This window comes from Parus major, chromosome 5 (genome assembly GCF_001522545.3).
Source record: "Parus major isolate Abel chromosome 5, Parus_major1.1, whole genome shotgun sequence".
Lineage (NCBI taxonomy): Eukaryota > Metazoa > Chordata > Aves > Passeriformes > Paridae > Parus > Parus major.
In genome coordinates, this window is record NC_031774.1 from 12,215,479 (window position 1) to 12,236,702 (window position 21,224).

The window sequence follows — 21,224 nt, forward strand, 5'->3', positions numbered from 1 at the left end:
ACTTCATATGTTTTAAGAGATGGTAAAAAAATCCAAACACAAAAAAACAACCAACCAACCACAAAAAAACCCCCAACCCACCAGCCAACCAAACCCAGCCCAAAATTATTTTAACTGCATGGCCATGTGTAAGTCCATACTTAAAAACTGCATTTGTCCACTAAATCTTTTAACAGTGCTTTTGTGATCCATTCACAGAGGTCCCCTAACATGATGAGATAGATTATTTCAAAAAGAAATTTCAAAGTAGATTGAAGAGTTGTCTGAGTCTTCACATACTCTATTTCCACTTCAAGCTCTCCAAGCAAATTCAAAGCCTAGCCAGCTTTCTTCAAAGTCCCTAGCTGGGAAAACAAAGTCTTGAAAAAAATGTCTTCTGTTGTTACAGCCAGACAGATATTTTTTAAACTTAGAAAAGGTTATCAAGCTTCATTTAAATATTTTGGGAAGATAAAAGAGAGCACAGGGAAAAAGCAGAAATAGCCAGAAAAAACCAAAGTAACAAACATAGGTGGTTAAAATATTCAGAGAGGCTGAAAGATGCATGAGTATTGTGTATTGAGAAATATTGGAGGTGGTCAGAATTTGCACATCACAATTACACCCACTAGTCCCAGTGTCAGTGAGTCAGTCAAAACAAGCAGCTGAACATGAGTTCCATGCTTCCTCTTGGTTTGAAAAAGCCCAAAATTCTACTAATGAGTTTTTACAAAGCCAAACCCTTGACTTTCTCAGTTTATTTCCCAAAAAAAAATATTTAAAAAAAAAGAAGAAAAAAAAAAAAAAGAAAAAGCCTGTAATATATGGAAACAGCTCTTATGTCTAGTGTAAGCAGGTGAATACACAGATGTAACTAGAAAGTCAGGAAACAAGCAGGCAACACAAAAAAGGAAGTATTTTGAGAAGATAATACATTCAACAACTTAATTGAAAATCAATGTTTTTGTCACTACAGATCAAGAGCTTTTTAGCTAATATACTGTGAATTAATAGGACTGCTTATCCTATGATATTATGTGAATTCTTTCCATGCCTTTATAGTGATAGTTTTAAGCAGGCTGGAAGTTGTACAGAAATTGTGTCTCAGCCTGAATCAGTGTTTCTGTATTTTGAGGGAGTATAGGAGTTAAATTATCTTGGCAGGAGAATGCAAAGTGTTGTTTGGCTTTTATCCTAAGGATGTTCAGTGGTATCAACAGGGAAGGATGCAATGGCAATGGCTTTCAGGACATAAAGTGTCAGCATCACAAACAGAAGCAGCATGAGCAGACTGTGCTGATGGTGCTTCTTTCTTCCTTTGCCATTAGAAAGTTGGCATGTGTCAACAGCTCTCACAAAGGGGAATCCAAATTGCCATAGTTGTTTCCAGCCCTAAATTTCACAAGGAGTTGCCCAGTAGTGACAGAGACTGGAACACATCTTTCTGGGCACTAGCTCAGAGACACAGCCATCCTGGATCAGCACAGAAGCAGGGTCTTCGGTGGAATGACATCAGTCAAGGCCAGCTAGAGATTTGCCCCTGTGCAGTGTTGTCCCCTACTCTAATTCCCCTCAAGGACACAACTTTCAGTCACAGTCAGAGAACAGCATCGTGACAGCTGAGTTCAGTCTAATACCCTGCTTTAAATACAAGGCTTCCAACTATGAAAGGCAAAGAAGAAGTGGTACAGAGTTGTGTACTATCTTCTGTGATGAGAGATAAAATAGGTAGGGAAAATTCTCTTTCTGTAGAGTTTTGTTTTAAAGAGGAAAACAAAAATGGTAAAATCTTGGTTGTCATTGTGCTTGGAAAATAAACCATCATAAAATACTGGAGACAGTGGTTGCAATTACAAATTGCAATATTTTTTTATTTGCTAAATATTGCAAAACTCTTTCCTGAAGAGTCTTGAGAAACTTGTCTTCTATTACTGATTTTGAAAAAAAAAAAGCTATTCTTTTGCTACTTAAAATAAGTTTGATTAAATATTTCTCACCAGCTGACTTATAAACTTTTATAACTACTTTAAACTTACAAGTTGTTAAGGTAGAAAGTACAGAGGCAACCAAGATACTGTAATTTAACTAAATACCTCACAGTAAAGTGCATATTTTAGCTTGTAGCAAATTAAAAACAGGTTATTTGTGTTAATTTTTTTATTGATGCGTGGTAACTCAGCAGGGCAAAAAACTGCATCTCTGAGCCTTAAGTCTTTTCCTATGTATAAACTATCACCAGTGAAATTACTTTTGTGATTAGTCTGATATTCCTCAGTGACCTGCTTAAGCTGTGGAAGCAGTCAGTTCACAAAACTCTTCATATACAGTTTCCACATGTAGTTAACCATCTATGTTAACAGCTTGACCCCAGTTAAACCAGTGGAACTTGAATAAGAAAACACAGTACTTCAAAAATATAATGTAAAGTAACATTATAGAAATAGGAAGATTTACAATTCTATGATGGTACTACTCAGACCCTTCTCATTTTTGGTAGCCAGGAATAATTGTAGGTACCTGTCCTACTGATAGTTCTTTTTCTCTCTGTTCAGAAGTTTCTTAGTAAGAAAGATATTTTTTCTTTACTCGAATTACATTTTTTTACTAGATTGAAGCATCCAAGGTTTTTGTCATACGTGAGTTAAAATCATTACCCCATTGGATAATGGATCTGACTGACATAAAGTGGCTTTTGCAGTAGCCTGTAATGTAGTCAATGGTTGCAGATGAAATTTTAAAATCAACAAGCTAATGTGAAACCCTCAAACATCAGCAAAGTAAAAATGTTTTTATAATTCCTCTAAATGTTGGAATCAGACACTTTGTAGGGCCTACAAGGATTATTCTGACACCACAAACTTCGTTGGTAAAGATATGTATCTGTAGCATTTATAAAAGTGTTCATTGTCTATTAATTTGGGGTGAAAACTGGTAACATAAGATGCAGGTAGTACAAATTGGCAATGTTCACAGCATGTTCTTATTACTGGTGTCTTGGTCCTCAGATGTTTTTGGCTTCTTCACATATGCAGGCCTTTTTGTGATTATGTTTTGTCAAATACTTGCAAGATTAGTATTAACTAGGTGATAAGTAAATCTTTTATTTGGACTGGTGTAACTTAATCTTGACGAATCACAATATAACCGCACCTGTCAACTGAGCCCCACTCAGCCACTCTCCCTCAGTGGGATGGGGGAGGGAGCCAGAAGGGTAAAAGCTGCAAAACTTGTGGGTTGACATAATGGCTGTTTATTATGTAAAGCAAAAACTGTACCTTCAAACAAAGAAAAAGAGGTAATTATTTCACCTCTTCCCATGGGCAGGCAGGTGTTCAGCCTTCTCCAGAAAAGCAGGGCTCCATCATGAGTAATGGTGACGTGGTGTGACAGATTGGCATTGAAGAAAACAAAGAAAAACACCTAAGGAAGTTAAAATTGCTGACAGCTGATGGTTTTTCTCCTGGCCAATAACTGGCCATTTCTGAGAACTGACAGCAGTGCTTACCATTGAAAAGTGAGATCAACCTATGAACACCACCTTAAGATTTAAGCCTGGGAATTTCTTTGTCGCTTTGTTTCTGGCTGTGAAAGGTAACAGAGTTCCAGCTGGCCATGCGGGCTGGGCAGGGGCTGGGCTGGGCCTGCCGCAGCTCCCGGCCGGGAGATGGGGCCTGCGGGGCTTCTCCCGGGCTCTGCCCCGGCCAGGACAGTCCCTGGCTTGGCTGCAGTTTTTGCTATGACTGAATTCACCAGAGACTGCTGAGTAAGGAGAGGCAAAGGCATTGACCTGCGGCAGGCTGAGACAGTGACCACACTCTCCATTGCAGCCATGAAGAATCTTCCATCGCAGACAGCTCCAGCCGCTGCTCCGTCAGAGATCACAGAACCGTCTACAAAGCCTGGGCAAGATTTTAACCCTTTCATTACCCAGATGAGACTTGCAGATTAATCCTTTTTCTCCAAAAAGAGAAGAAGAGAGTGATCAACAGGTAAAGAGACAACATAAACTATCAAAGACAGTGAAGAAAGAAATTAAGCTTCAGATGGGGGAGATAAATGAGATGCTTTAATAAGCTGAAGTATTCTTTTGTGTCCTAGTTTAGGGCAAATTAGGCAGGAAAACTCCAAATGGGGATTTCCCCAGGGAAATGCCCCCTCTTCACCAACTGGTCCGGGAAAGGAAAAAAAAATTCCTTGGAGAGAAGCGGAAAAAGCTGTTTATTTAACAGAAATTGAATAATATTAAAGAATAAAACTTCTCGCTGTCCGATGGGATGGCAAGTCTAGGAAGAAAAGTCCTTTTCATGTGGTGTAGCTCGGCTCGCTCAGGTTCTTATCAGTCCTTTCGGCACTGGAAAGTGCCGAGGCCCAGGCCCCGGTGGGCCACAGGCGTGAGCTCCCGGGGTTTGGCTGGGTGTTCAGTCCAGAGCAGGTTTGCACAGATCCAAGAAAAGGAAAAAACAAAAGTCCAGGGAACTCCTCTGCCTCAGCTAGCTAAAGCTAACTAAAAAGCCAGAGCTCTGTCTCGCTGTCTGTCCGTGCTGCAGACACCACAGTCCAGACGCGGGATGTGGGGGAGTGATGTTTTTCTTTAACACAAACTGCGCACTTTTTCTTCCCCCTCTCTTGCTCTCAAAGCCAGTCTTAAAGGTGCAGAACTTAATATATAACATAAACCAGACGATTGGGGATACTAGTATCATAAAGTCACCCCAGGACATTTTGCTAAAACTATGGAGATGGACAATAGTGTTCTGAAAAATCTCCTTTAATTCATGAAAGAGTATTTTGGGGGGAATAGAGTAGTTCAAAGTGTGAATTTAAGCAAATGGTGAAGTAGTTGTGATCTTATGACATGCTGAAACAGAAGAAGAGACGTGATAGTTGTTGAAAATTTATGGCCCTTAAGAGGCAAAGAGAAAACTTCTGTTTCCAGAGATGATCACAGAGACAGATGAAGAGAACTTATGCCTTTGAGTAACTCATCCTTGAAATGATACCCCATCTTGACTCATTGGCCCATAACACACTTCAGAGTGATGTGAAATGGGAGGAGACTACTGACGGCAGAATCTTCCGGGCAGCTGTCATCAAAGAAATAGAAAACCATAAGAAAATTGTTTTGTTGTGAAAAACTCCATAGATTAGCAGAAGAGAACTTCTTTTTCTCTACAAAGACTGATGAAGAGACTATAGCAAAGTTGGGACTGTTTTAACCACCAAGGTTTTTTGTCTCTGTGTTGTCATGTGAATGAGAAAATGCTTGGGTAGTGAGGAAGAAGGAGTTCTAGAAGTTTTATTCTGGTTTCTTATTCTTGTAGTTTGGTTGATAAACTTTCTTTTGTTCCTTTTAAGTTTTACGCCTGTTTTGCTCTTGTTCTAATCCGTATCTCACAGCAAAAAAATAAGTAAGTTTTCTAGTGATTTTTTAGCTAATGCTTTAAAACCACGACATTTATTTGTTGCATTGGCTGGGAAATGAAATTGGTGAATCTAAACTACTACACTTGGGAAGACAAATGCCATCATTCTGAACATCCCCCCTTTTCTGCTTCCATCAGCCTTATGTGCTGACCATGATGCCATGGTCAGCACATGGGATATCCCTTGGGTCAGCTGTCCCAGCTCTATCTCTTCCCAATTTCTTGTGTGTACTTGCGTGTCAGTTTTCAAACTGCACTGATTCCCTTCACATATTATTATTTTAATATAATTTTTTTTTGCCAAATGATGCCTTTAGTTGTAACAACACAACTGACATTAGATGGTTGCCTTTGCAAAATGAGCTTCATGGCAGTTTATTATTATGGATAGACCCTATTAGGAACAGTAATTTTTCATTTTCAGACTGAAAATTAGTGAAATTACAATTTTGTGGTAATCCCACCAGATATTGTTAAAATGTTATGGTTGCACTCAAGGACTAAATAAAATCTGAAACAATGTGTTTGACCAGTATTGATACATTCAGGATATCTGCAAGATTTTGCCACTGTTTGTCATGAACAAAAATTACTATTTCACTGCCATGGCACCTCTCCAGTTAAGAAAATACAAGCCTAAAGTGATATTTTATAACACCATAAATATCATCATTACACATAGACTCTTTCCTTTCATATGTCAACCCACCTATCAAATTCTCATACTTTAGAATTTACTGTGGGTCAGGAACAGTTAATAGCATTGTAATTTTCATTATGAATGTCATACCTCTGTGGCAAGCACAAACATTTTTAGACTAATTACACTTTAGAATTATAAGTACATTTAGGATTAGTGTTGTGTGGTACCAGTTACTTTGTCATCTTTTATCTTACACAGCCCTGATAACTGTTTTTACATTTACTTCCACTATTATAACTAGGAAACTTGAACTCAAAGAAGTGTTTGAACTAGGTAGCAAGACAAGTCATAGAATCTCAAACAATTCTGAGAACATTTTCTTATAGTCAGTTACTTCACGGATCCTAATTAATTGAAGAAGGCTGGACAGAAGCAGGAGATTTTCCCTTCAATTCACCCAACATAAAGGATATGAAGTCAAGGAGAAGCAAATTAATTGTACTGTAATTCTTGGTTTGAAATTTGATGAGCAAACTTTACAACATAGCCAGTTTGGGGTTGGGGGTTTTTGTTTCTTTGTTTTTTTCTTTCTTTGTTTGGGTCTTTTTCCCCAGAGAACTATCTTTTCAGGGTGTTTTGTGGAGAAAGCATTAATAATTATTTGTTTTTTTCCTAAATGGGCAGCATTTCCACCTTGAGGTGTATTATACTTTTTAAATTGACATCTAGCTAGATTTCTAATTGCTTAGAAAATTTGGAATTAATTTAGTTATTTTTTATTTCTAAACTGATCTTAGTAATTACATACTAGGCCCTTCTACCATGTCTCTAACTTTCCTCATGTACCTCAGATATACTAAAATATTCAGGTGGAGAGATTATTACCTAAAGTGAACAAGAAAAGTTTTGTGGTAAACTCTGAAAGATTATTATCTCAAGTGGTATCCCATTTGGCATAAATACTTTATGTGGTACAAGAAGTTCACTTTCTGGTTAAAAAAATTAGGGGAACAAGCCTGCGTGAGTTTTGTTATTAATAGTATGTGTGGTGCAGCCTAAGAAATAAGGGGTTTTGTGAATTATTATAATTCTGTCAAAACCTCTATTTTTTTTTTTTACTCTAACTGAGGTCTTGTTTTGAACCATTTCCAGGTAATGTTACCATAAAGTACTATCATAAGAACATCTAGTAAGATGTAACAGCTACAGTGTTCCATCTATTACCTCAACAGCAGCTTTTTTTAGGCAATAATGCTGGATAAGTCAAGAATGGGAATGATGGATCTGCAGGCTCAAGGAGGTTAATGTTGACAATGAGCAATTATTATTTTTGACAAGAATACTAAAGGGTTTCAAGATGAGTCTTCTAACTGAAAGCAGATTATGGCTTGTTTTATTACTAAATGTCAAGCATAGATGTCAAGCATTTAAACATGTGATACAGAGGAAGATCATTTTATTATAGTAGGAGACAAAGCAGGGATTGAATGATGACCTTTTTTTGTGGGTTTTTTTTTCAGTTTCCCACAGGAAGAAGGAGGTGGAGTCCTCAGCATCTTAAAAAGGGAAACGGGGGAAGAAAACATCTGCAGAGGACACTTTCCTACAGATAAAAAAATGGAGACAAAAAAAGCACAATATGATTTTAATGAAGTCAATATTTGCGGATGTCTGTGGGTACTGGTGTGTGACTTCTGTGTCTTTCTTGTAGATAGAGTGTATTAGTAGAGGGGTGGGACAATGAGCCTCAATAACCTTCCAGAGAGCAGTTCTCTGTCTGATAATCACAGCTACAAGGGATTTTTCTGTTTGGTCTTTAGATGAGATATTTTCCCCTGTGGCCTGTTGGTATGTGTTGCAGTCTTGATCTTAGACAACCTGGTCTTTGTCAGAGCTATTATTCAGACCACACTCCTCTGATGAAAGACAGAAAATATTTATTAGAGGCAACTCCACCTCTCATTTGTTTTATGTGTAGCTGTGTTAACAGATGGTAAGTTTAGTTTCTGCTGAGAATTAACACTTGAGCAGGGCTCCTTTTTTATCACATTCATTGGAACACCAAAGCCACTTCTGATCAAAACACTTGAACTCAAATAATCTAGAACTTCATGAACATTTGAATGTATAAGTAAATTTCATTGCGGACCCTAGCTGTAAAATGAGGGAGCAAGAAGTATCCTTTGTTAAAACAGCCTTTGCAATTTTTAAAAGACATTGGTTTGTTACCTGTTTAACTTATTTTACCAAGTAAAGGTTGCAAGAAGTCAGGGGCATCAGAAAAAATAGTGTTAGAACTTCTTTGAATGGATTCAATGATTAAATTGGATATGCCTGAGACTGTGCTAACGTTTTTGGATTCCATTCCATTTCTCTGATGGAAATGCCAAATATCTTCTTTCCTTCTTTTTTTTCTTTTTTTTTTCCCTCTTTTTTTTCCCCCAATAAACAATGAAAACACAGTTTATAAAAATTATTTTCACATAATCAGCAATTTTTCTGATATTTAAAGATATGTTTCCTAGCCGTGGAAAATAAAACTAAATTGGCAAAGCAAGCCAGAAAAACAGAGATGGCATCTTATAGACACAGCATAAGCTGAGTTTTTTAAAATTGGAAGACTTAATGTAATGTGTACCCAGGATGCCAGACTCTTCATGAATACTTTTTGAGAAAATCAAGATACTTTCACACTGGTTGAGTTTATTATGAAAGTAGAGGGGGTATCCTGCAATAAAGAGAACATTCCCCAAGTTTGTTTCTTTAGTGCTCTAGTTTTCACATAATTCTTTCATCTACAGATGTGTAGGACATCAGACATCCCTCAATTGTTCTTTCAGATGTCTTATGTAGGAAATTATCACAGTAGGACCCTTTAAGCCCACAAATACACCATATGTGGAATCACAAGATCATTAGGAATGTTGGAAAAGACATCAAAGATTGTCAAGTCCAACCTTTGACCAATCACCACCTTCTCAAATAGACCACAGCAGTGTCACATCCAGCTGTTTCTTGAACACTTCTAGGGTTGGTGAAGCTACTATCTCCCTGGGCAGCCCATTCCAATGCTTAACTACCCTCTCCATGAAGGAATTCTTCCTGGTCTCCAACAAAAACCTCACCTGGTGAAGCTTGTTGGTGTGATGTTTCTAGAACTCCATGAGGAGAACCTAAAATTTGCCCCACCCTAGATCATAGTCTACCCAAACATCCTTCTCTTTTGATCCTAAGAGGTGGAGGGGAACCAATGAGACCTTCATCTCCCAGAAACTGTAGCTGTCAAGAGCATAAATGGCACCAGTTTCTCCAGGGCTCCAATCAGATTTAAAATTTCAGAGGGGAATTTCCCCAGAGGGGAATTTCAGGAGATGCACTGACTGGTATTTTTGAGATTATGTTTAAAAGTATTCATATACTGTGCAAAAAATCCTGACTTTGTGACAGCATCAGCTAATAAATATTTGTTATGCTCCTTGCATGCTGATTTATCTAGTCCTTCCTTGCAAAGGATGTTCAGCACTGTCCTCTTACCTTTGCCTCATCCTCATTTTGCTAATCCATCTTCCCTAGCAGTGCAATGCCAGTATACTGGGTGGACTGGAATGTGGACTATAACCATATTTTCAAATGCTAGGTGATGTTTAAAAATACAGCTCAGAAAGGTTCAATATTTGTAGAGGGTTACATGGTTTCCAAGCACGAAAGCAAGAGGTAAGATGTTGTCTGTTGCTCATTGACCCGTAATAATAATAAATAAAATAGATCTGGTCTTTCAGCGTGGAAGGTGGTCAGATATCTTTAGTTCTTCCTAGATAATGTAGCATTGATTTTGCATGTCTCAGAGACATCACTGATCATCTGCTTGGAAGATTCTGCTTAAAACATAAATAATATTTTTAAGTTTTTCCATCTCTTGTCATGTGGAGCATATTCTTGACAGGCAGACCAGGCTTTAGATGTCTCAGTGTCATCTTTCTCAGTTTTTAGGACTTTCTAGAGGGCTGTTAACACGTTTCAATTTTGGACAGAGGAAAATGGCAAGGACCAGACTGAGGGGTTTCAGAAGGGTATGGTCTCATTTAGATGAAGGCAGAATCATGGGATGGGTCTGTCTACCTCAGACAGGAAAATAGAGGAGGAATGAATTTTGCTGCACCTCCTGGCAAAGGAGACATATTTTACTCTGTGTTTGGACAGTGAAATTGGACAGGCTCTGGAGAGTTTCATTATAGGTGATTCCTAATTCCTGATTATTCTAAAGATAATTTCAAGCCTGCATACCACTTGATAAAACTAAATGGGAGAAGTTCCCCAGATCTGAACACTGTGGACTTTTTAACCTTTGCTCAATAATCCACTTAATGAGAAAGCAGTGGAACACTGGATAAATTCCTTAGATTTTGAAAAAAATAACATTTACTGTCTCTTTCTCTCAGCATACATCCATGTGTGTGTGTGCATGCACAAGCACAGACAACACAGGCATATTTATCTGTCTATATATAATCTTCAGCGGAAACTCATGTACAGGGGAAATCCTGGGAATAATTAAGGAAAGGATACTGCATGCTCCAGCAGACGGAATACATTTTTTTCATTTAAAGCAAATTTTTTTTTTCCCTTTACCACCAACTTGCTGCAATTAGGAACTTGTTGGAGAGATATCAATTGAGATTTGGGAACTGTTTTTTCTGGAAATGTTTTGAATTAAAATCTAATTGGTAGCTTTCTGTGATAACTATTTTATTATTGGGTGCAGCTAAATGGAAATCAACCACAAAGGGAACTCAATTTTGTTTGTCATTAATTTTAACTTGATTTCACAAATTATTTACATATATGATATTTTCCCATTTTGTTCTGCATCATTCCTGAACAGCATTTAGACTGATGTAGTATCATTTTCCCATTTCTTTATGCTACTTTAAAATATCCCTCATTACTTCAAGCATGGCTATTGGCAAAATGGTAAAGAAGGAATAAGTGGACCAAAATGATATTTCCTGCAGTTTATGAAAAACTGGAATTAGCACTATGTCTTGGTTTTAAAGCAGTAACTAAAAAATTACTTGAAAACTTACTTATTTCTTGCTGTGAGATATGGATTAGAACAAGAGCGAAACAGGCTCTTTTAAGTTTTAACTTAAAAGGAATAAAGAAGGTTTATTAACAGAACTACAAGAATAAGAAAACCAGAATAACTTCCAGAAAACCTCTTTTTCCCCCCACTACTCAACTATTCTCTTGTTTACATGACAACATAGAGATGAAAAAACTTCGGAACTTTGGTGTTTAAAACAGTCCCAATTCCTGCTAGAGTCTTTTCATCAGTCTTTGTAGAGAAACAGAAGTCTTCTTCTGCTAATCTATGGAGTTATTCACAAGAAAACTATTTCTGTTATAGCTTTCTATTTTCCTGATGCCAGCTGCCCAGAAAAAAATCTGTCAACAGTCCACTCCTCCCATTTCACATCACTCTGAGATGTGCATGGGTCAATGAGTCTAGGGATGTCATTTCAAGGATGAGTTATTCAAAGGCAGAAGTTCTCTTCATCTGTCTCTGTGAGCTTTTCTGGAAACAGAAGATTTCTCTTTGCCTCTCAAGGCCTCAAATCTTCAACTATTACTTCACCTCACTGTTTCAGCACTTCACTGCATCACAATTACTCCACCTTTTCCTCAAAATCCATACTTTGAACTACTCTATTCCTCCCGATATACTCTGTCATGAATTAAAGGAGTTTTTTTCAGAACACTATTGTCCATTTCCATAGCTTTAACAGGAAAATATTTTAGCTTCATTAAAGCATCTCCTTATTCTCTACCTCTTCTGAAGTTTAATTCTTTTCTTTACTGTCCCTAATAGTTTATAAAGTCTCTTTACATGTTGATTACTCTCTTTTTCTTTCTCTGGAAAAAAAAAGGATTAATCTGCAAGTCTCATCTGGGTAATGAAAGGGTTAAAATCTTGCCCAGGCTTTGTAGACGGTTCTGTGATCTCTGACGGAGCAGCAGCTGGAGCTGTCTGCGATGGAAGATTCTTCATGGCTGCTCTGGAGAGTGTGGTCACTGTCTCAGCCTGCCGCAGGTCAATGCCTTTGCCTCTCCTTACTCAGCAGTCTCTGGTGAATTCAGTCATGGCAAAAACTGCAGCCGAGCCAGGGACTGTCCTGGCCGGAGCAGAGCCCAGGAGAAGCCCCGCAGGCCCCATCTCCCGGCCTGGAGCTGCAGCAGGCCCAGCCCAGCCCCTGCCTGGGCCACATGACCTGGGCAGAGGAAGGGGAGGCCAGCTGGAGCTCTGGTACCTTTCACAGCCAGAAACAAAGCGACAAAGAAATTTCCAGGCTTAGGTCTTAAGGTGGTGTTCATAGGTTGATCTCACTTTTCAATGGTTAAAACTGCTGTCAATTCTTAGAAATGGCCAGTTATTGGCTAGGAGAAAAACTCCCATCAGCTGTCAGCAGTTTTAACTTCCTTAAGTCTTTCTCTATGTTTTCTTAAATGCCAATCTAACACACACTAGCAGCCCCAAGGACTAAATTTCATTGGTTTACCCAAGACATGTTTGAGTGTTGCAAGGAAAGTAAATCTGCACTGGAAATATATTTTCATAACAAAGGGATCAAATTGCACAGTAACAATGTGAAAAGTAAAGGGTCAGATGCATGCTGAGGTTAACCCAGTTAAACATCTTACCCGGAGGATGTGAACTGAACCATGGCCATGTGCGAACACTCAGCAAATGTAAATGTGAGCTAAGTCCATGGACCATATAGAAAAGGTGAAGAATACCTGCAAATTAGCACTGGAAAGATTAATGCATCATTTTACAGAGGAGATGGATTATAGGCATGACAGCAGAGGTGTAATTTTACTAACAATAAATGCCAAATAACCTGTGTGTGCATGACCCCAGCCAAAACACACTTGTCCAAGTCCAATTGACTCTATGGACTTTGGATCTTGGCCATGGAATGTAAGAGAAAACAGCCACTTGTGGAGGCCAAAATCCTTACTAGGGAGACATAGTTGAATTAATTAAGACTGTCATTAAAGCCAGACAAAAGCAGGTATATAAGTGTTTGCTCATTGGGAAAACACAGATATTGAAAGCTCTTTCTCTTGAAAATTGAGTTAACAGGCAAAAATATAATAGGGGTTACTTTGAGTATTTGCAGCTGAAATGTAGTTCTACTTAGCAGTAAAGAGAAGGATAACATCTTACTAAATCACTGTATGGGGGACCCTAGCATTTCCCCTCTTCTGATTGATTTAGGAATAAAACAGAGTTCCCTTAATGGGGTATGACAGCTGCAGAGATGTACCTTTCCCAGGAGTACCTAAGCAGGATCCCAGTCCTGTTGCCCAGAACACTCTATCAATACAGGAAATCTGGCAGGAAGTGGAGATGACTGTGCTTTGCAATCTCTTAAGTAATAAACCACCCACACCTCCACTGCCTCAGTCTTGTGCACAGTGCTGACTGAAAGCCTGTCTATAGTTGTAGTTTGATTCCTGTTTAAACTTTTGGCTCTGCAAGACATTAATTTAAGTTAGGTTGTCCCCCTGCTTAATTTGGAGTTATTTGCATCATGATTCCACTCCAAAAAAAAAGTGTTCATGTAAAAAGACAATCTCCTCTCTTAGCAGATGTGCCCTGCAAGTGCTTTAAGTCAAAGATGTTATGGACTTTGGTGACTCAGATATTTCTCAAATTCTTTTTAAGTATTGTCATTGCAAAGGGAGATTTCATTTCTATGTCTTCTAGACAAGTCAGTATACAAGGCTTATATACCTGAAACTAAGGCTAAAAGTTGGCCATGAAATTTTCTTTTACATTTTTAATACTGATAGTAATGTATAAGAAAAGAGACAAGTGGTTCAAAAATAAAGTCTTTTCACTTCTTAAATAAGGAGCTATAATTGGGAAATTGCTGTGAGACTGTAACTATGAACAGCAGTCATATGGTTTTTATACTTCTCAGATGGAAATTATACATATCAATGTTGCCTTGCATTAACTTTAAAAATATTTGTCTTTTACAAAATATTTTTTCAGGATGTTTAATTAAATTGAAATGGATTTGATCCAAATAAAGGGATTCCTTTGATAGTTTTATAAATTCCTCATTGTGAACTTCAGAAATAGGAAGATCTTGCGAGCTTCGAGGCTGGTATTTAAATTGCATTAACATATGATTGTTTGCTAATTTTGCCTGTGCTTAGAAAACATTTTGCCAATGTTTCCTGGAAACTACCTTTGTTCATCCAGTGCCTCTTTTGCCATTGTATCTAAATGATCACAGGCAGTATTTGGTTAAAAGGTCCCACTGTCAATGAATATTCAGGTTCTTCTCATTACTTTCTGAATGGAAGCTTTGTTCCCAGGAGAGTGTAACTGGTGTACATCTGTACATTTTCTTATGGAAAGGTACCACTTAGGTGAAAAATCTGTGGCTTGGATGGCCTTTGTTGTAGGAAATTACATGTAGCAGAGAAAGGCCACTGGGCAGGTGCCCATTGATAGGATGTTCCTCCTGAGATTTCTGTCTTTAGGCTGCTTTGCAACTCAGACTGTTATGCCACAGTATGAATAATTCTGGAAATTACGCAGATGCCAGAAACCTTCTGCATGTTCTAATAAAGAGTATTTCTGACAGTTTGGTCAGCAGTGAGAAATCAAAGGCATTTCTAAACAACATTTGAAAAAGTAAAAATATAATCAGTTTTTGGGCAACTTTGGCCATCTGAGATCTATTCTAGAAATCTGAGTAAGGTTCTTTAAGCCATTTTACCTTGGTCTGTGAAAGAAAAGTAAGGATAGAAACTACATTCTATACATATAAAAGTGATCTATATGTGTATGTGTGTGTATGTGTGTGTGTATATATGTATGTATATATATGTATATATGTATGTATATATACGTGTGTGGATGTGTGTGTATATGTATATATGTATGTGTATGTATATGTGTATATATATATATATGTATATGTAATGGTTCCACACATCTGAAAAAACTTTGGAAAGGGTGGAAAGGACTCACTGTTGCAGAGCTTTATCACTGAGAGCTTTTTAGAAAGTGGGAAAAAGTCATCAACACACAGATCCCTCTTTGTGTGTGAGGGACAGACAAAATCTCCATGGAAGAACTCTGTCGGGGCTGGTAAGTAATCACTGATGGCTGGGATATCAGAAGGGTTTTTTCTGTCCTCACAGTGCCATATTTACAAGATCAGGCCTGGAGTTAAGCTCGGTTTGCTATCATGCTTCCTTCCACCAGGGAGTGCCAACTAAACAACCTGTGCTGTGCTATGTGGGGATACTACATAGTAGTGGAGAGTATAAAATATACACTTAATCCTGAGCGCTTTTCTGTTCTATTCATTTATGAAGGCAGATTTTTAAGGCTGGTAAAATAATATTGAGCATGCACATGACAGGGGAAAAAAAATCTGTATCCAGATTATTTTTAAGTAAAGAGCTTTCAGAAAATCTGTGCAGACATGCTGGCTTTTTACCTCCTCTTGTTGTAACCTATGACTGATTTCATCAGTTGAAGTGTAAAGAAACAGATCTTCTTATGGTAATTGATTCTCAGGGGCTATTAGTGTAAACGTAAATGCTCTACATAGATGTTACGTAGGTGGGTGATAGAGGGAAAACATAAATTGTCAGCAATATAAGGCAGTCTGTTCATACCATAGGGTGAGAAAGTGAAGAATGTTAGAAATCAGAGACTCAGAAATACCTCCCAGAGTTGGCTGTCAGTGCAGTCTCCCATTGTGAGTAATTATGAGAAACATACTGTGTAAGAGTCAATTCTGGTCCTTCAACAGGAAAAACACTTATATATTACAGAGATTTCAGGTAAGAGTTGCAAAAAAGCTTAAAAGAGTTAAACACCTGGCTAGCACTGACATTCTAAGGGATATAGAACCTAAATTTTTGGTATTCCTGAAAACTGCTGAAAGTTTTTATTCTTCTGCAGCCCTGGACTTGAATTAATTTACCTTCAAAGCAGCTGTAATTTTTAAACCACAGAGAATAGGAGTAGAGCATGGATTGGAAGCCCAAGACAATATTCTAGTTGACCTAAACCATAAAAAGTGGTCAGGCTAAGTCCAAAGTACTAGAGGAAATGATAAAAACTGTTGTGATTTTTATGCCTTCTTTGGAAGTTTAAGAGTTCATAAAATTTTTTTTTTTTTTCTTTTACAAAGATTAAGATTTTGTATCATCGTATGCCTTCAGAAATCAGATCTTCCAGGGAAGCAACAAATAAATTTTATGAGTTGTGATAAAATTAGGAGACTGAAACATACTGCATTTATCTAAATAGTCTGGGGAATATAATCTGCATTATTGTTGTGTGTATGAGCTTCTCCTCTGTGCTGCACCTGTCTGGATGGTGACTGCAGGAGGACAAGCCTCTGTCTCCACTGCCCAGTGGGAATGTTGCATGTGTACATTGTGAACAGGCCATGCCAGGATGAACGGGCTCAGCCCCTGCACCAGAGGATAACAGGAAGAAACAATGTTTTAGAACTCTCTTCCCTATCTTGCATACAATTCCCAGTCCTATTCAGAAAGACCCTCAGGCAAAACTCCTAGGCACTTCAGGATCAAACCTGTACTTCATAGGAGACATTTTCCTCCCTTATTAATTGTGAAGTGTTGGTTCCCAGCAGCAAGCATATTCTAGTATCTGCCTTTTTATGAAGATGTGAGAACCACAAGGAGTCTGGGATTCTAAATTGTTTTCAGATCCTTTATACAAAAAAAAAAGTCCAGATGTTGCACAAAACATTTAAAGAACTTTATTTGAAAAACATTTTCCTTCTAAATGGAAGTTTATGCAGAGTACAATTAAACATGTTTTTCTAACTAAACATCCTAGTTTGTATCTTGTGGCAGGGAAAAATAAATATGTAAAAATTAAAACCGTCTGAGACTTTGCAGTTAATCGTGGTGTGCCAGCTTGAATCAGATCCCCTAATGAAAAGACATGCATTTTCCCAATCTGCTGTAATCCCAAACTCCTGGATCTGCCTCTACTGAGTCTTCAGTCTTCAAGCTGAAGACTCAGTCCTGCATTTGGGAGGGAATACAGCTCAAGTTTCCTACATTCTGCTGGTTTCTCTACTCTTGCAAATTGTACCATGCCAATACAATTACATCTGTGAAAGTACCAAGAGAAAATTGTTGTGTATCCAGTAATGTCAAGGTGCAACTTTCAGAACTGAACATTGGTTTCAGTGTATTTATCTTAGGACACATCATGTTTTCCTGGCTTTTTGACACAGGTGCCTTTCTAAAAACCAGTCTGCTTAAAAGTCCTTTCCCCTCTCTTATGAAGACAATTTCCAGTTCTCCAGTTCTGAAGGACTTTCCCCAGCCTTTCCACATTCTTGAAAATAATAATTTCTGGTTTAGAGGTTACCCTGACTTGCTTTAGAACAACTTTAAGATGAATTTTCCATCAGGACCTGCAGTGCATCTAACTCCTCTGAACACACTTCAACTCACATGTTTTACACTGTAGATTCTACACATATTACAAGGAAAAATCTAGATGTGCAGCTAAACTTTTTGATGAAGAAGGAATTGAAAACTTTAGTCTGTTCCATGACACCTACTTTTTTTTTTTCTATGTTCAGTAATGGATATTTCCTTTTTTCTTTCTTCATTAATCATGAATCAACTTTTTCTATCCTAATCAATTTTATTTTTTTATACTGATAAGACTTTATTTTATGTAAACCTTACATGTCAAACTATTTGCACGTGTCTTTACTCAGCCCTGTTTCTATTTTGTTAGTCTTTATTTTCTTTTTACTTATAGTATAAAGGTCTTGAAGTTTTTATATTTTTTTTTACATTTCCTTTTTCATGTCAATTGAGACAGGTGGCAAATAGTGCCTTTAATATTAGATGGCATCTCAGTTGGTTTGCTGTCCAGCTCCTGTTATTCTTATCACCTTTTTTTTTCTTGCATGCCAATAACTCTTTTGGTTTACTATCAGATCTGGATTTTTTCTCTCCACTTTCTGAAATATATCTATATTACATGCCAAAGGGACCTGCTTCTGCCCTGCCTTTGTGCCATGGATGGTTGGATAAGTAAACTCACCTCCAGTCCCTTTTGCCTTATTACCACAGTCATTTTTTTCTATTTTGTAATTCTTTTTTAGCCTCCAGGCTCATATTTATAGCAATTATAGTGGATTTTTATCATCACCTTATTTCAAGCCTTGTTTGAAAATTTCCTAACTAGGCTAACAAGTTAGTGCCTTTGGATGAATTTCCTGGATTGTCATGGCAGAAAGTTTGGGGAACAGAGTTGTTGAAGACAAAAGCCCTGGCATTGATATGGTGTGTGGCTTAAGGCCTTCTCTTTCTCTGCTTATTCTGATGGTTGCTTCTGGAAATCACTGGAAGAACCAAAGGTTTTATACAGATGGGTAAGTTCAGGCTGCCCAGGTCCAACTGTGTATAGCTGCCCCTGACAGACTATCACAGTGATGTGGTGAGGGAACAGAGTAGAGAGGGGAGTGAAAACTTCTTAACCAAGCTTGACTAAGAATGCTCTATAAAATAACCTTCAACAGTGCTTCCAGAGGCAGGTTATAGTCACTCCTGAACCCTTCCTGTGATGATAACTGAAGATATACAGAAATAACACAATTTAAAGTACAGTGTAACTGCCTTTTCCACCTGCCAAGGGTTTTATAAAGGACCAATCTCTTCCTTTGGACCATATCTGGAAAACCCACAGAGAACAGATTTTGGGTATACTGTTTTTTATTAACTTCGGTGGTGAATATATTTCTATAATCAGGCACCATTTAATTTAGCTATAACTTTTTATCACATTAAAAAGTTTAATGCATTAGTATTACCTGTGAGTCATCTGATATATGACAATAAAAGTGGTAAGGTTTGGTTAAGACCATTAGTTTGACTGGATTTAAATTTTGTAAATATCACTTGATGTCTTCCAGTAACGCTGGGTGCAGCTGGAATTTTTTCAGTCTGCTGAGAAACACACTTTGAATTTACAGATGACCATCAGGATGGAAGTGTATTTTATTTCAGCAAAATTTTGTTATGTAACACACTGGGAAAGATTTTTAAGCAGTTAGGAAAATTCAAATATGTGTCATCTTTTATAATTATTAATGTATCAATCTGATGGGAAACCACTTTGTTCTGTCTTAACTCCTCTACAGTTCAGTTTTCATAAGAACCCCTCTTATTATAACAATAGTATTTTTATGTTTGGTTCCTGAGGTGATGTGGAGAGGATGAAGTACAGGCATACACATGCAGTTTCAGTTTCTTTGTCAAATTTTAGTCTTATTTTGCATTCAAGTTGTCTTTCTTTTCAAACATCCCTTGTACAACCAATGTTTTCTTTTCTTGGATTCTATTGTGCTGTCAAGCCTGGTTTAGAATACAGTAATCTCATAGATACTTGCAATTATGAATATCTTCTAAATTCACAAACATATTAAAGACGCATAGGTAGCAAATTAGCTGATAATCCCTACAAACTGCACTTAGAGCAAATCTCCTTTTAGAGAAGTAGGATGCCTTTAAAAGTCAACAGTTGTTTTGGAAGTACTTAGTCACATTTATGAAGCACTGCATCACATTTATGGCTCACAGTGTCATGATAAGTTGTCCAAAGTGCCTGTCAACTTGCCTTACAAGCTGAAAAAAATGGACAGCTCAAAACATTACCTTAAAGAGTAACAAGAAATCTTCAGAGGTTAGCATATTTTTCCTTTTTCCATGAGACCCAAGCAGTATCATTAAACTTTGTGTTTCTCTTGTTTAATTTTTTTTCAGTGTAACTTAATGGAAATAAACTATTTTAATTTTTAACCATGAAAAGTTTTAAATAAAGGTATTTTGAAAAGTAAATAAATTTTAGTAGCATTTTTAAAGCATGCAGCTGCTCCAATGCAAGAGATCCTAGTCAGACTTTTTTTTTAATACAAACCACAAAGAGGTCAAAGAATCCAGATTTTTTTTTTTTACTACCCAATCACTTTAATGCAAATTCCAGGAATATATTCACACTATATTTTTCAGCAGCTTCAGAGTGCCAGCAGGTAATTGAGTAATCTGAGCCAATGCTGCTTATATCAGGAGCCTAAAGAAATACTTTGGGGATGATATTTGGAGCATATCCTATACTCCTGTTTCACATCCAAGAGGAAGATGAAACAATCAAAATCTTACAATAAGAAAAGTTCTAATAAAAACATTTTCTTGCTAAGTATTTTGTTCATTGTGAATCCTCCAAAGGAATTTATTTTGATTTGTCCCAAACACTGTTAATGTGTACCACAAACAGAGTATAACAGGCAACAAGATGGCATTTCACAGTATCAAGAAAACATATTCTTGGGGCTGTTAGTACCCAGAATCAGATCTGTACTTTTTATTTTCTTATTGAGAAAGAAACCTCTATCTTCAGGGTTGAAAAGGGGGTATAATAATAGACTTTACTATTAGAAGTGAGCCAGAAGTGATCTCTCTGGCAGTGCTAGCTCAGAGAATTTTGACAAGTGAATTATTCTCCCTTTAGCTTGTAACATGTCAGAACAATGATACCATCAAAAATAAACCTCGTTTTACTATTGTTTACAAAATCAAATAGAAAGATAAAAGGAACCTTGTCTCTCAGAGTAGGAATAAGAGAGGTCACAGTTTTAGCAGCAAAGACTAACAATTTAATTTGCTGAAAGAGGGCTTCAACTTTCTAAGTTCAGGCAAGTTCTTTTCTAGAGTGTGTCCATTATGGATGCCTGTGGTATGGCCACCCTGATAATTGCTGCATTTTCAGCTGTTATCCACCCCCAAAATGTTGTTTCTTTTCATTTGAGAACATGTGAATCAGTTTCTACTTTAAGACATGGATTTTGTCTGAGGGCACTACCTCTTCCTGGCACTCAGCTAAATGCTTGAGGTTGCTGGGTTTTAGCATTTTTTATTGCTACTTCTCTCATCAGTTTAGGGCCCTTGCTATCCATATCTGGTTTTTTTCCTAGAAAGGAATGTAATGTAATGCTTTCTATACAAGGCAGGTGGGGATACACCCCCTTGTGAATTCCTGTGTGCCAAGCCACATGCATCATGTTAGGGACCAGTGATTAATCTAA